The sequence below is a fragment of the Oncorhynchus nerka genome, linkage group LG23 (assembly GCF_034236695.1).
Source record: "Oncorhynchus nerka isolate Pitt River linkage group LG23, Oner_Uvic_2.0, whole genome shotgun sequence".
Lineage (NCBI taxonomy): Eukaryota > Metazoa > Chordata > Actinopteri > Salmoniformes > Salmonidae > Oncorhynchus > Oncorhynchus nerka.
Window position 1 is genome coordinate 35,846,536 of NC_088418.1, and position 12,072 is coordinate 35,858,607.

A 12,072-nucleotide genomic window follows, 5' to 3' on the forward strand; every position below is an offset into this window, starting at 1 on the left:
ATACTTTTGTAATGCAACTTTAGGTATTAGTAAACGTTAATAAGCGATCAAATTGATCACGAGGCGATGTATATTCTATAGCTGTACGTCTGGAAAGTTCGTAGGCCGGGGGTAAACAAGGTAGCAGTTAGCGGACCGGAGCTAAACAAGCTAGCAGTTAGCAGGCCAAATTAGCCGCGATGGGGTGAGTCTGTTTATAGTCTATCGGTAAATAGCCCACCCATTTTTACCTACCTCATCCCCATACTGTTTTTATTTATTTACTTTTCTGCTCTTTTGCACACCAATATCTCTACCTGTACATGACCATCTGATCATCTCTCTTCCGGCGCCGACAGAGATGGCCGCCTCGCTTCGCGTTCCTAGGAAACTATGCAGTTTTTTGTTTTTTTACGTGTTATTTCTTACATTAGTACCCCAGGTCATCTTAGGTTTCATTACATACAGTCGAGAAGAACTACTGAATATAAGATCAGCGTCAACTCACCATCAGTACGACCAAGAATATGTTTTCCGCGACGCGGATCCTGTGTTCTGCCTTACAAACAGGACAACGGAATGGATCGCATGCAGCGACCCAAGGAAACGACTCCGAAAAAGAGGGAAACGTAGCGGTCTTCTGGTCAGACTCCGAAAAAGGGCACATCGCGCACCACTCCCCAGCATTCTTCTTGCCAATGTCCAGTCTCTTGACAACAAGGTTGATGAAATCCGAGCAAGGGTAGCATTCCAGAGGGACATCAGAGACTGCAACGTTCTCTGCTTCACGGAAACATGGCTTACTGGGAAGACGCTATCCGATGCGGTGCAGCCAACGGGTTTCTCCACGCATCGCGCCGACAGAAACAAACATCTTTCTGGTAAGAAGAGTGGCGGGGGCGTATGCCTCATGACTAACGAGACATGGTGTGATGAAGGAAACATACAGGAACTCAAATCCTTCTGTTCACCTGATTTAGAATTCCTCACAATCAAATGTAGACCGCATTATCTTCCAAGAGAATTCTCTTCGATTATAATCACAGCCGTATATATCCCCCCCAAGCAGACACGTCGATGGCTATTTAACTCTTTGCAAACTGGAAACCATTTATCCGGAGGCTGCATTCATTGTAGCTGGGGATTTTAACAAAGCTAATCTGAAAACAAGACTCCCTAAATTTTATCAGCACATCGATTGCGCAACCAGGGGTGGTAAAACCTTGGATCACTGTTACTCTAACTTCCGCGACGCATATAAGGCCCTGCCCCGCCCCCCTTTCGGAAAAGCTGACCACGACTCCATTTTGTTGATCCCTGCCTACAGGCAGAAACTGAAACAAGAGGCTCCCACGCTGAGGTCTGTCCAACGCTGGTCAGACCAAGCTGACTCCACACTTCAAGACTGCTTCCATCACGTGGACTGGGACATGTTTCGTATTGCGTCAGATAAAAATATTGACGAATACGCTGATTCGGTGTGCGAGTTCATTAGAACGTGCGTCGAAGATGTCGTTCCCATAGCAACGATAAAAACATTCCCTAACCAGAAACCGTGGATTGATGGCAGCATTCGCGTGAAACTGAAAGCGCGAACCACTGCTTTTAATCAGGGCAAGGTGACCGGAAACATGACAGAATATAAACAATGCAGCTATTCCCTCCGCAAGGCTATTAAAAAAGCTAACCGTCAGTACAGAGACAAAGTGGAATCTCAATTCAATGGCTCAGACACAAGAGGCATGTGGCAGGGTCTACAGTCAATCACGGACTACAAGAAGAAACCCAGCCCAGTCACGGACCAGGATGTCTTGCTCCCAGGCAGACTAAATAACTTTTTTGCCCGCTTTGAGGACAATACAGTGCCACTGACACGGCCTGCAACGAAAATATGCGGTCTCTCCTTCACTGCAGCCGAGGTGAGTAAGACATTTAAACGTGTTAACCCTCGCAAGGCTGCAGGCCCAGACGGCATCCCCAGCCGCGCCCTCAGAGCATGCGCAGACCAGCTAGCCGGTGTGTTTACGGACATATTCAATCAATCCCTATACCAGTCTGCTGTTCCCAAATGTTTCAAGAGGGCCACCATTGTTCCTGTTCCCAAGAAAGCTAAGGTAACTGAGCTAAACGACTACCGCCCCGTAGCACTCACTTCCGTCATCATGAAGTGCTTTGAGAGACTAGTCAAGGACCATATCACCTCCACCCTACCTGACACCCTAGACCCACTCCAATTTGCTTACCGCCCAAATAGGTCCACAGACGATGCAATCTCAACCACACTGCACACTGCCCTAACCCACCTGGACAAGAGGAATACCTATGTGAGAATGCTGTTCATCGACTACAGCTCGGCATTCAACACCATAGTACCCTCCAAGCTCGTCATCAAGCTCGAGACCCTGGGTCTTGACCCCGCCCTGTGCAACTGGGTACTGGACTTCCTGACGGGCCGCCCCCAGGTGGTGAGGGTAGGCAACAACATTTCCTCCCCGCTGATCCTCAACACGGGGGCCCCACAAGGGTGCGTTCTGAGCCCTCTCCTGTACTCCCTGTTCACCCACGACTGCGTGGCCACGCACGCCTCCAACTCAATCATCAAGTTTGCGGACGACACAACAGTGGTAGGCTTGATTACCAACAACGACGAGACGGCCTACAGGGAGGAGGTGAGGGCCCTCGGAGTGTGGTGTCAGGAAAATAACCTCACACTCAACGCCAACAAAACTAAGGAGATGATTGTGGACTTCAGGAAACAGCAGAGGGAACACCCCCCTATCCACATCGATGGAACAGTGGTGGAGAGGGTAGCAAGTTTTAAGTTCCTCGGCATACACATCACAGACGAACTGAATTGGTCCACTCACACTGACAGCGTCGTGAAGAAGCCGCAGCAGCGCCTCTTCAACCTCAGGAGGCTGAAGAAATTCGGCTTGTCACCAAAAGCACTCACAAACTTCTACAGATGCACAATCGAGAGCATCCTGGCGGGCTGTATCACCGCCTGGTACGGCAACTGCTCCGCCCTCAACCGTAAGGCTCTCCAGAGGGTAGTGAGGTCTGCACAACGCATCACCGGGGGCAAACTACCTGCCCTCCAGGACACCTACACCACCCGATGTTACAGGAAGGCCATAAAGATCATCAAGGACATCAACCACCCCGAACCACTGCCTGTTCACCCCGCTATCATCCAGAAGGCGAGGTCAGTACAGGTGCATCAAAGCTGGGACCGAGAGACTGAAAAACAGCTTCTATCTCAAGGCCATCAGACTGTTAAACAGCCACCACTAACATTGAGTGGCTGCTGCCAACACACTGTCATTGACACTGACCCAACTCCAGCCACTTTAATAATGGGAATTGATGGGAAATGATGTAAATATATCACTAGCCACTTTAAACAATGCTACCTTATATAATGTTACTTACCCTACATTATTCATCTCATATGCGTACGTATATACTGTACTCTACATCATCGACTGCATCCTTATGTAATACATGTATCACTAGCCACTTTAACTATGCCACTTTGTTTACTTTGTCTACATACTCATCTCATATGTATATACTGTACTCAATACCATCTACTGTATGCTGCTCTGTACCATCACTCATTCATATATCCTTATGTACATATTCTTTATCCCCTTACACTGTGTATAAGACAGTAGTTTTGGAATTGTTAGCTAGATTACTTGTTGGTTATCACTGCATTGTCGGAACTAGAAGCACAAGCATTTCGCTACACTCGCATTAACATCTGCTAACCATGTGTATGTGACAAATAAAATTTGATTTGATTTGATTTATCGCTCCAGTGTTAATCTGCAAAATTGTAATTATTCGCCTACCTCCTCATGCCTTTTGCACACAATGTATATAGACTCCCCTTTTTTTCTACTGTGTTATTGACTTGTTAATTGTTTACTCCATGTGTAACTCTGTGTTGTCTGTTCACACTGCTATGCTTTATCTTTGCCAGGTCGCAGTTGCAAATGAGAACTTGTTCTCAAATAGCCTACCTGGTTAAATAAAGGTGAAATAAAAAAATAAAATAAAATATTTCATGGCCACTGGTACATTGCGTGGTGCACACTGGACTTTGTCTATAATGTTAAGATCAGCTGGGATGGTGAAGTTAATAAGCCCAAGGCGCTCACATGTAGAACCTGACAGTAATGGCTGTTGACTAGCCTCAACTAGCCTCAACTATTTCAAACTCAAGGGTGTGTTTCTGGCCACGTAAAACACACTCTGTCACAAACAGGCCTAAAGAGGTCATGAACTGGCCTGAGTACAGTTTCAGCTTGGTGCTACTCTGTGTGAGTTTGTCTCTGTCCTTTTGTCTTTAAGGCTCATAACGTTGCATGTGGCCCTGAATCTAGCTGGCATTGCTGTGGTTTATTATTAAGTAGCAGAATGAGAAACCACTTTTGCCCTCACTGACCCTATGCACTCGCTAGTATATACATCCTCTGTGCTGTTGTTCCCTTCATCTGTGTTTGTTTCCATGGAGTGCACTTTACCCTCCTTTCTCTTGCTTTTCATGCAGACCCTTGCGAAGTGATTAGCTGTACCACAGGATTTGCATATTTTTCCATAGGCTGAGCAGTGTTCTTTTCCTCGTCCATGAGAAATGCCACAATATCGGCATGTATTGGGGTTGTCTACTGCAAAGTTGGCTGTAGTATTAGCATTAGCTGTGGCAAAGGGGAATTTCTTTACTGGCTGCCTGAATGTAGCATTGACATTGTCCATATGTTGCCTTTCTAGCTCCATGGACCTTATCAGTAAGCTCTGCTGCACGGCATGTCTCCACTGCCAAGACCAGCGTCAGGTCACGTTCTCTCAGCAAATGTCTGCGGGTGCCCTCATCAGTTATGCCACACACAATCTTATCTCTCCTTAAAGCACCAGAGTCACATATAGCTGCCTTTTCCCTTAACCTAGTGACAAAGCTGTCAATGGACTCCCCGTCCTCTTGTTTGCTGGCTTAAAGTAATGTTCAAGAGCATCAAGAATAGCTATAGCGTTACCTTGCTGAGCTGCTGTTAGGTTCAGGTTGTGTTTGTATACGTGTTGCCATTCAGTTCCCATTATAGTCCTCAAAGTGGCAGCCACTACCTCATCGTCCTTTTCCAGAAGTCCAGTTGCTAGCGCATAGTCCTCCCATTCACCTCTAAACGTATCCCAGTTCGTGCTCCAATCCCCGCTGAGCTTCATAGCGGCGGGAGGGGGAATGTTCGCTGCCATGTCTAACCGGTGCTAACAACACTGAAGCTAACTAGCAAACTCACTCTAGCTAAGGCCAATTCCGGCTAAATTTTACTCAAATAAGCATTTGTTTGGTAAACCAGAACAGGTGACTCTAATTTGTGGAAAGCATGGTTAGTTATCCGATTCTGACACCATGTTTGAATGTTAAATGACGAGACAGGGGCATTGATGCTAGTAACCAGTCTTGTTCAGTACATCACAATACATCCGGGTATCTGAGCACACCGGTAAAACACATGAGTTGCAGTAATGAACATTTACCAACAGATGGCATCACTGTGCCATCTTACACCCATAACAAACACCATGGTTATCGAAGGCTTGAAAAAGACTGTGGAGTTTGCATGTGGTGAAATCAAGGATGTGAACACGAGAGTGGCAAAAGTAGAAAAAAAGGTGGAAAAAAATAACAATGTCTACCATAGACGTCTCACTGATCTGGAATAATACACAAGAAGATGGAACCTGAGACTCCAAGGCTTGCCAGAGGTGGAGAATGAAGATGTGCGTGGAGAGGCTATCCGCATCTGCCAAGAAGTTATGCCTGCAGAGAAGAACAAAGTTGGTGATACCATCGACGTTGTGCATCGTCTCGGCAAGAAGCAACAGCAAAACGATTCAAGACCAAGGTGTATCATCATCCTCTTCACTGCCAGATTCTACAGGGATGCTGTCTGGAAAGCTGCTAGGAAGAACGCCTTCCTTCAGAGCCATGGTATGCATTTCGCCGAGCATCTCAGCCCGGAGGACATAGAAAGAAGGAACAAGTTCCGCGACGCATATAAGGCCCTGCCCCGCCCTCCTTTCGGAAAAGCTGACCACGACTCCATTTTGTTGATCCCTGCCTACAAACAGAAGCTAAAACAAGAAGCTCCCACGCTGAGGTCTGTCCAACGCTGGTCCGACCAAGCTGATTCCACACTCCAAGACTGCTTCCATCACGTAGACTAGGATATGTTTCGTATTGCGTCAGACAGCAACATTGACGAATACGCTGATTCGGTGTGCGAGTTCATTAGAACCTAACCCATCTGGACAAGAGGAATACCTATGTGAGAATGCTGTTCATCGACTACAGCTCGGCATTTAACACCATAGTACCCTCCAAGCTCGTCATCAAGCTCGAGACCCTGGGTCTCGACCCCGCCCTGTGCAACTGGGTACTGGACTTCCTGACGGGCCGCCCCCAGGTGGTGAGGGTAGGCAACAACATCTCCACCCCGCTGATCCTCAACACTGGGGCCCCACAAGGGTGCGTTCTGAGCCCTCTCCTGCCAACACACTGACTCAACTCCAGCCACTTTAATAATGGGAATTGATGGGAAATGATGTAAAATATATCACTAGCCACTTTAAACAATGCTACCTAATATAATGTTTACATACCCTACATTATTCATCTCATATGAATATGTATATACTGTACTCTATATCATCTACTGCATCCTTATGTAATACATGTATCACTAGCCACTTTAACTATGCCACTTTGTTTACATACTCATCTCATATGTATATACTGTACTCGATACCATCTACTGTATCTTGCCTATGCTGCTCTGTACCATCACTCATTCATATATCTTTATGTACATATTCTTATCCCCTTACACTGTGCATAAGACAGTAGTTTTGGAATTGTTAGTTAGATTACTTGTTGGTTATTACTGCATTGTCGGAACTAGAAGCACAAGCATTTCGCTACACTCGCATTAACATCTGCTAACCATGTGTATGTGACAAATACATTTGATTTGATTTGAAGTTGTGGCCAACGATCAAGATAGCAGGAATTGAGGGAAAGGCTGCCTACTTCGTCGGAGAACGAGGCTTCATCAACAGTTCAGAAATCCATATTCCTCCCTAAAATCTCACCAGAAGGAACAGATTGATGGTTTCAGCCATTGTATTCTCATTTTCCTTATATTGTTTACCTAACAATCATCAGGTGACTATTTTTCAGAACACTCCGGTACCTCAATAATGTATTAGCTTGTTCTTGTATGACCAGACCAGAATACATATTTTGTTTACAAACTTACGAAGAAGGCTGAAAGCTGTATTTATTTTTTATATATACAGTAACTAAGATACTGTTTTAAAGGGCATACAGGTCTGCTCTGACTTTACATGGGTATTGTTTTATTTAGTTATTAATACTTATTTCCAAGTGAAAAAGGTAGGAACATGTATATGTAAAACATTTTTTATTAAAAAAAATGTATGATCAGTTTTCATATGCACTTAAAATAGTAGGTACCCTTTTATTTAAATATTATTTTGTATTTTATTTCTCAGAATAGTTCCTGGGTTTTTAGTCTGTCTTACTACAAGAACCCTTGGTTTGGTCTTGAACATAATTTTCAGTTGAGTTGAATATCAATGCCAGATAACGTCTAGCTCAAAGTTTATGGAATAAGCTATTTTCACTTTAAATAGACTTAAATGGTGCAGATCTCGGTTCTTTATTGTTTACGTTCACTGCTCCTACGTCTTTGACTCATCCTACTACAGTTTATACTTTTATATCATCTTTGTTGTTTTGTCTTTGTCTATACCTTCTCTTAATGCTAGGGGGTTATGAAACAATGTGAAGCGCAAGGCCTTATTTTTATTTGCTAAACAATTTCTAACAGATTTTAGCTTTTTTCAAGAGTCTCACTCAATTTCGGCTGATGCCAACTTCTGGAGGTCGCAGTGAGGCAACGATATTTGGCTTTCCCATGGATCTGAACGCTCCGCTGGTGTCACTACATTGAAAAATACCTTTGGTGGTAATATTCTACACTCGGAATGTGACCACTTTGGTCACTTTATTTGTCTTGTGATCAGATACAATGCCATTACACTCATTACTGTAAACTTCTACGGGTACAACACCAAACATGAGAATGATGAGTTGCTTGAATCTATAGAGAAACATATACTTCATTGGTTATCTAAATTTCCCAATTCGTTATTATTGATAGGAGGGGACTTTAACATTACTATAGATAATTCAACTGATAGGTGGTCCCCAGGTAGGCCAATCAATCAGAATTTGGGTTTAATAATTTTATGGAAAAGTTTGATCTTACTGATATATGGAGAGAGAGGTTTCCGGCTGACAGATCATCCATTCACTTGGAGTAACAAAACAGGTTCCAGACAATCCAGAATAGATTTTTGGCTTATATCCCAATGTATTGACAGTGAGTGTGTTACCACAAATATTTCTACTACTCCCCTCACAGACCATAGGGCCATTTACATTGATATCAAAATATTTACCCCTGATACTAACCTTGGTAGAGAATCCTACTGGAAGCTAAATAGCTCATTATTAAATAATAATATAGTTAAATTTGAGGTTAAAGATCTGCTCTCACACTTTTGGGAAAGGGCTTGTGAAGAAAAATCTTATTGCAAGAACTGGGAGCTCTTTAAATTTGAGGTGTCCAAATACCTTCGAAAATATGGTAGTAATCTTGCTAAGACCAGAAGAGCTGAGGAGGAAAAGGTGATCATTAAGATAACTTCCCTTTCTCAGAGGTCCCCAGCTGGCCTCTCGGGGGAGGAGAAGATGGAACTAATTGGGTTACAAAATAAACTGGATAATATATATAGATTAAAAGCAGAAGGAGTCTTTATTAGATCTAGGAAAAAATGGATTGAGGAGGGAGAACAGAATTCATCCTATTTCTTTAGACTTGAGAAATTTCACTCTAAAAATAACACTATCCATAAGTTAAACATGGGTGTTATTACAGATGACCAAAAATGAATCGCTAAATACTGTAGCAATTTTTGCAGAAAATTGTATAGCTCTACGTACTGTCAGGAATCCACAGATATGTTTTTTTAACTCACTGAATAATGTTCACTCTATCGGTGATATAGAATCTAAACAGTGTGACGAACCCATCAAAGTTGAAGAAATTATAGAGTCTATCAAACATCTAAAGAACAATAAATCACCAGGTGTTGATGGAATTACATCAGAATTTTACAAATTATTTTCTGAACAAGTAGCTCCCTTCCTATTTGAAGTATTTTTAGAGAGTATTAAAAACAATGTTCTCCCTCCTACAATGAGTCAGGGGTTAACAACACTGATACCTAAGTCTAAAAAAAGAAGTGCTGCTCAATCGATAACTGCCTTACTAACTGCAAAAATAATTAAAGAATTACTGGCTGCAATCATTGGTGATACACAGTCTGGCTTCATGAGGAACAAACATATTTCTAACAATGTCAGACTAGTATTAGACATACTTGACTACTCAGACCTAATAACCGAGGATAGCTTCATATTATTTTTAGATTTTTATAAAGCATTTGACACAGTAGAGCATCAGTTTCTCTTCCACTCCCCTGTTAGACTTGGTTTTGGGGATTTTTTCTGTAAGGCTATTAAGACTCTAACAGCTCTATCAAATTGAAATATGGCACCTCACCTAGATTTGAGTTAAAGAGAGGAATTAGGCAAGGTTGTCCTATCTCTCCGTACCTATTTTTATGAATCACCCAACTTCTTGCAAATTCTTTAAATAATAGTCCTGTACAAGGTATTTCCATAGCTGATAAAGAATTTTTTATAAGCCAGCTGGCTGACGATACTACACTTTTCTGAAAGACGCTAACCAAATTCCTATATCGATCAATGTGATACAATCCTTTTCCAAAGCGTCTAGTCTACATCTTAACATTAATAAATGTGAACTCATAGCTGTCAAATATTGTGTGACACGTTAATATTATGGTATACATATTTAGGCATAACCATTACAAAGGATCAGAAGTCTAGAGGCTTACAAAATTTTAACCCTCTTTTTTTTTTACCCAGAAGAAGCTAAATCAATGGCTACAGAGGGACTTATCTTTAAAAGGTAGAAGGTATCTCTAGACATGGCGCTCTATCTTTATATCGTGACAGTAAAATAAGCAAGGAGATAGACCAGAGGCTTTTCAACTTTCTGTGGAGAAACCGTACCCATTACATTAGGAAAACTGTTGCAATGAACACTTATAAGAATGGTGGGCTGAATTGTCTGGACTTTACTACCTGAAATAATACTTTTAAGATCAAATGGATAAAACAATTCCTAAGAAGACCCACTTCTATCTGGAATTTTATTCCTAATTTTATTCCTAGTCTTCTCTACTTTTGGTGGCCTTAACTTCATGTTTTTTGCAATTATAATATTGAAAAAGTTCCAGTGAAACATTCTGCTTTTCATCGGCAGGTTTTCTTGTCATGGTCTTTAATTTATAAACACAATTTTCCTCCACACAGATATTATATATGGAATAATCGTGATATATTGTATAAAAATACTTCTTTGTTTTTAGAATATTGGTTCCGAAATAATATCCTATTGATGAGACAACTGGTAAATGCAGAGGGTCTTTTACTCAGTTATAAGGCGCTCTCACCACTGGCGTCCCCCAGGGCTCTGTTCTAGGCCCTCTCCTATTCTCGCTATACACCAAGTCACTTGGCTCTGTCATAACCTCACATGGTCTCTCCTATCATTGCTATGCAGACGACACACAATTAATCTTCTCCTTTCCCCCTTCTGATGACCAGGTGGCGAATCGCATCTCTGCATGTCTGGCAGACATATCAGTGTGGATGACGGATCACCACCTCAAGCTGAACCTCGGCAAGACGGAGCTGCTCTTCCTCCCGGGGAAGGACTGCCCGTTCCATGATCTCGCCATCACGGTTGACAACTCCATTGTGTCCTCCTCCCAGAGCGCTAAGAACCTTGGCGTGATCCTGGACAACACCCTGTCGTTCTCAACTAACATCAAGGCGGTGGCCCGTTCTTGTAGGTTCATGCTCTACAACATCCGCAGAGTACGACCCTGCCTCACACAGGAAGCAGCGCAGGTCCTAATCCAGGCACTTGTCATCTCCCGTCTGGATTACTGCAACTCGCTGTTGGCTGGGCTCCCTGCCTGTGCCATTAAACCCTACAACTCATCCAGAATGCCGCAGCCCATCTGGTGTTCAACCTTCCCAAGTTCTCTCACGTCACCCCGCTCCTCCGCTCTCTCCACTGGCTTCCAGTTGAAGCTCGCATCCGCTACAAGACCATGGTGCTTGCCTACGGAGCTGTGAGGGGAACGGCACCTCAGTACCTCCAGGCTCTGATCAGGCCCTACACCCAAACAAGGGCACTGCGTTCATCCACCTCTGGCCTGCTCGCCTCCCTACCACTGAGGAAGTACAGTTCCCGCGCAGCCCAGTCAAAACTGTTCGCTGCTCTGGCCCCCCAATGGTGGAACAAACTCCCTCACGACGCCAGGACAGCGGAGTCAATCACCACCTTCCGGAGACACCTGAAACCCCACCTCTTTCAGGAATACCTAGGATAGGATAAAGTAATCCTTCTCACCCCCCTTAAAAGATTTAGATGCACTATTGTAAAGTGGCTGTTCCACTGGATGTCTTAAGGTGAACGCACCAATTTCTAAGTCGCTCTGGATAAGAGCGTCTGCTAAATGACTTAAATGTAAATGTAAATAAGGAATTCTTATCACTTTATAAGGTCCCTGTAACACCTAAAGATTTTGCAATTGTTTTAGACGCCATTCCCTCAGGTGTTGCTCTGTTATTCAGAAACGTGTCAAGACCTGACCCTCAGAGCCTACCTTCTATTGACCCTGTTGACTCATCAGTAGGAAATATTTGTTTCTCTTTTGGTCCATTCAACAACAGAGCGATGTGAATCTGGTTTCAGCAGGATGTTGTATCTATACCTTATGTCATGCCTTATTGTAATGGATTTATTGATAATATCGGTTGGAAAAAAGTTTGGAGGT